Raw genomic sequence first — 6000 nt, 5'->3', positions numbered from 1 at the left:
CGATAGCATCTTAGTGATTAGAAGGCAGGATTCTAACTAACGACCCTACAGAAATACTTCAACATGAAACACTCTCAAGCAAGAAATTATATTGAAATATATTTTGGTATATTGAAAGCTAGATGGGCAATTTTAAGGAAAAAGTTATTTTATTCAATTAAGACATAGTGTAGAATCATTTTTACTTGTTGGCTTCTTCATAATTTTATAAGGTCTGAGATGATTTTTGATTCTATTAAAGGGGATGTTGTTGAAAAAAGTATTTCTTAACTACATGAATCTAATCATCAACATTTAATTACGCATGTTGAGCCATCTGATTATTAGAGTCAATTTAGAGATAATTTGGCTAATGATATGTTCACCCATTGGTTGCAATCCAAGGGATAACAACATTATAGATATGTTTTGTATTTTATTATTTGTTTGCCCAAATGGTTTTTATTTTATATACCATATGGTTGATATTGTCTAATGAATATTACAATTTGGAGAACATATTGTTTTTTTCTATATGTATTCGTTTATTTTGTTCCTTTGCTTATTTTTGATTTATTATATTGATATTGTTTCAAAATATCTAACCATGTGATTAGAAATTGAAATGTTTTCAATGCATGACAATCCATCGCAATCTATTCGACGTGTATCTAGAAGATGATTGAATAGTTCTGGCTTTGGTAACCATTCATGGACTAGAAAGGATGATTCACATTTGGTTCAATGCCTACATTCTTTGGCTAATGATCCTAGATAGAGAGCAGATAATGGGACATTTCACATCGGATATCTAGGTTATATTGAACAAATGCTGGAGCAAGTCATTCCTATTTCATAACGTAAAGCCACCCCCACATCGAATCTAGAGTTAAGTTGCTTAAGAGACAATATCATGCATTTTGTTATATGAAAAATTCTAGTAGATTTGGGTGAAATGGTCAAGAAAAATGTATAACAATTGAGAAAGAAGAATTTGATGAGTGGGTTTGGGTAAGTTTTTTAGATGATATTATGGCTTATTTATCTTTTTTATGTTTTTTTTATCAATGGCTTTTATTAGATTCATCTTTGTTTGAACTTTACTAGTCACACCTACATGCTAGAAGGTTACATAACAAACTTTTTTCATTTTTTGATGATTTTAAAGTGATATTCAGATCTAATAAAACAATCGATCAACGAGCTAAAATAGCAGTTGATGCAGTTCAATCATTAAATGCTAATGAGGATGTTTACTTCTTTCTTGAGTTTGATATCAATGTCGAAGAAAATAAAAAGAGAGGAGACGATAAAGATGACATTGTATTTGCTGCTTTGAGCAATGTTAAGATGACGTTGTTAGGTAAAAAGCATGCTAGGAGCGATGATAGTGCAATCGTTGGGTTGGCGCATCAGATTGGCAATATTGGTGCTTCATATAATCAGGTTGTGAATGTTATGGAGGACATTTCAATTTACTTTAAGATAGAAGTAGAGCATACAAATAAAAGAAAGTCACTTTTCAATGAAATAATGCAACTCAATGAATTCATGCCTGATAAAATACTCATCGTTGGTGAGTATATGATGAAAAAAAATCAAAAAGTTGAGTTTTTCTTTACGATATTGGTTGTATTTAAAAGTAATTACATTAGAAAATAATTAAACGAATGTAATGCATATCGCCCATTATTTGACTTTTCTCTTCCTGAACACATGTAGATCACACTACATGTTGTTTACAGATTTGTTTTATAATTTTGGAAATCGTTTTATTTAATTAAAGTAAGAAATAAAAGGTTGTAAATATGTAAATCACTACTTCGTTGTTAAACATGGGTTTATTTATATTGGATTCGTATTTGTGTGAATCAAATACATATTTATGAAACTACGGATTACATTTTAAAATTTAAATTACAAACATTGTAGTACATCAATATTACGCCACCTATATGAATTTATAATTGATAACATTGTCATATAAAAATACTTTTTGCAAATAATCATACTCAATATATGTGTATTCATATAAGTTACCAATTGATATAAAACAAATATATACCAACATATTAAACCAATACCCTAATCGAAAATTAAAAATTATCCATTCAAAATGGCATGTTAAAAACATTATAAATAATGCAATGCATATATTATACCCAACCAACATTATTTAACCTCAAGGTGTAGCGAATGATAATACATAATCAGACCACTCTTTATGGACTTCATCAAGTTCATTTTTTGTGAAACTTCTTTTATTCTCCTACTATAAAAAAAATTAAAAGTAAATGATAACATAATTTAGCTTTTTTTTTATTGTAAGATATTAATATTGTATGTAATTAATACTAACCTTGAATGGTGTGGTCATAAAATCATATAAAATTATCTCTCTCATAAAATGAAGGACATAATATTATCATTTACTATATCTAGGTTGACAAGGTACTTAAAAAATAAAGTAGATTTAAGAAACATTTATCTAAACAAACTCAACATAAAATAATAAATTTCACATTTATCAGTAATGACACTCATTTTATCTTTGCTTTCTTATCAATTGTAGATATTCCCCTAAATTGAATATAAAAAAAGTTGTTAATACAAAAATAAAAGTAATTATGAAGAAACACAATATAATATAATAACATATAATACCTCTTTATAAAATTATGAATATCGGGGTTAGGCTTTGCCATTGGTTGAATGGAGATAAATAATTATGGTGTAAAGGAATTGGTATCAATCACAATAAGCTGCTAATAAAGATTGTAAAATAATAAGAATGATATACTCAGATTAGGCATTATCTTAGATTCAGGTAAAGTTAGAATATTGAAGTTGTATGAATATAACTTACGTAGCATTATACGAGACCAAAAAATATTTGGCCAGTTTTTGCATGCATTGACCCACGTAATGACCATGAATAACGATAATGTCACTCTGCTCACTAATTAGATTCGGGTCAACAAATCTGAATCTAAGTCATTTATACCTTGATTTCTCTATATAAGAAGTTGCACGATAACAATTAACATTACTAGTTAATAATACACCATAATATTGATTAATAGATATTGACTTTACATATTTAAATTTGTAAGTTGACCTCATATATGCAACAATATCAGCAGTTGATATTTCATCCAGGATACAAAATGTCTCAATCTCAGACCCCCAATGTAAAAAATTGATAGATGATCAAATAACCCATCCTCGAACTCAATAATAATGAGATTTCTTCTAAATAAATAATCAAGTGCATAATTAGATAATGCATCAATGACAACCTCAATAGGGGTTATCCTATGAGTCCCAAATTCTTATTACAATATATAATGAAATATAAGTATTAAAATCAAATCAATAAATATAATATACAAATAAATATTAAGTGAATAAGCAAAATCATACTCCATGGTTGATACCAGAGGAGAAATTTATTGGCCGACTTGAAACAGAAGCTTATTCTTGCTAGATGTTGCTATCCGACTACCTTTCAAGCATGTTAGGCTACATTGCTGCCAACATCGCCTCTAAAGCTACGAGTCGTTGTTGTTGATTATTCAAGCGTTGCTCTTGGTCATTAAGTCTTTACTGTTGTTGCTGAATGATTGCTTCATATTGTGCATTCGTTATTGAATGGGTTTTAGGTTGATTACTGAAGAACTTTGATGGCAACACAAATGTACCAACCCTACGAACTCGATCATTTCTTTCGCTCCTAATGCTAAAGACAAAAAATCTTCACCATAACCGGTTGGAAGTTCACTGAATTTAAATTTAGTAACAAAATTATCTTGAAAGACAATAATAAGATGAGGCATAACAACAAAGTTATACAAGTATTTAGTCATGCATACAAGCTCAAAGCCAATCATACGTGACAAAATAAGTAGTTATACATATAATCTTTTTAGCCATTTTTTCAGTTGCTTCATCTGCTAACAATCCATTCTTCCGCATATATTTTTGTTTCCACACATCTTATCTAGAAGCTTTAGTGCCAGAACTAGATGATTCCTAATAAAAAGGTTGATATATAAGAATTAAAATCTATTAAACAAATGTTCATAAATATTCATTTATGAGTATAAAATAAGTGTGTGAATACATACAAGATCATACTTGACATTTACATAACCCTTTCTCAATGTCTGATGGTGAGATACTTGTTTGGTCGAAATATTCTTTTGTTGTCCTTTGATTTTCTAGAAAAAAAAAGAAATAAGGTAAATCACATATTAAGATATCAAATATATTACATAAAATCTTATAAACAATTTACATAATGGGTATGCATCCTGAGAATTCTTCTAATTGTCAATCTCGAACAAAATGGGTCTAATCTTGATAACTAATAACATCTGCATATGACAGAGGAGGATCAGCCAACATATCACTATCATCAACAAACGGTAAAATATATTAGGTTATCAATTTGCTTTTAAAGTCTTTGAATGATTTCCTAGTCGATTGCAACACAAGCTTTTTATACTCATTTGGGACGTCAAACCATTCCTAATAAATTTAAAACAATTAGTATGAACATATTGAATTTCATTTAAATAATCATTTAATAAATTTTATGAAATACTTGAAGAAAAATACCACGACAGACTACCCAATTCGACTAGCCAACATGATAGCTCCATCAAACACAGATTGCCCGCTTTGATTAAAGTCGACGTGAATTTTTATGTTAGTCGTTTAAATTTGTTTATTTCATCCCCTTGCTTTTTTTTTTTTTTTCACTATAAGTGTGTCTTCTTTATGTTTAGTAACATGAGACATATGTTTTTCTGATTTCATAATACCTGTGATTTTGATCATAATTATATGAAATACTTCAAACGGTCTCTCTAAATTTTACATAGTAATAAAATACAACCAATATCATACTACAGTTACTAAACTAATATATGTAAAACATCCTCAAACCAATAATATTTTATGGGTATAAGTCATACTATGAATCTTACCTTAAATAAGAGTTCCATGCAAAAAAATTATGAGTAAAAAATATACTCAAAATTACCACAATACCATTCAGCAAACCACAATATTTAAACTAAATTACAAAGAAACATCATACATGTAATGAAGAGAGGTTGGGCGACTAAGTTGACGGTGGAATTAATAAAAAAACAAACAAAAATTTATATATATAGTAAGGAACGAATAAAAAACATACCTATATTGAAAAATATAAATAATATAACACATAGATAAAATGCACACATACTGGTAAAAAGATAGGTGCGACGGTGTTGAGTTTTTGATGGTCAACGGTGATGAGAGAGATGAAGAAACTAAAACGCAAACTAAATGATTGATGGTTTAAGGGTTGGTTGCAATGCAACTTTGGATTTATCGTTCACTGTATTAACTGTTTGGGTTTCTAAAGTTTTAAGAAAAAAGAATAAATTTTAAAAATGATCACTTAAGGCATTTTTTTTTTTTGGTAAAACGCATTGAGTAATCCCATTAAATTTGTCGTAAGAGATTATTCAAGGTGTTTGTTGGATAAAAATGTCTTGAATAATCTCATAAAAAATTTAGAGGGGATTATTCAAGATTTTTTTGTCGTAAGAGATTATTCAAGGCTTTTTTGCCGTAAGAGATTATTCAAGGTGTTTGTTGGACAAAAATATCTTGAATAATCCCATAAAAAATTTGAAAGGGATTATTCAATGAGTTTTTGGTCAAAAACGCCTTTAATAATCCATTTAATTTTTTTACTAATTTTTTTGAGATTATTCAAAACGTTTTTACCCAGAAAATGCCTTGAATAATCCCACTGTTGTATAATTTTTTTAGGGATTATTCAAGGCATTTTTGAACGCCTTGAATAATAAAAAAAAATGAGGGTGGGATTATTCAAGGTGTTTTCTAGGCAAAAATGCTTTAAATAATTTTAAAAAAAATGGAGGTAATTATTGAAGGTATTTTTGACAGAAAACATCTTGAATCATTCTGTCTAATTTTATAAAAGGGATTATTGATGGTGTT

This window comes from Durio zibethinus, chromosome 14 (genome assembly GCF_047325235.1).
Source record: "Durio zibethinus cultivar Kanyao isolate XHJ-2024 chromosome 14, ASM4732523v1, whole genome shotgun sequence".
NCBI classification, from domain to species: domain Eukaryota; kingdom Viridiplantae; phylum Streptophyta; class Magnoliopsida; order Malvales; family Malvaceae; genus Durio; species Durio zibethinus.
The sequence above is the reverse complement of the archived record's forward strand: the minus strand, read 5'-3'. Positions refer to the sequence as shown.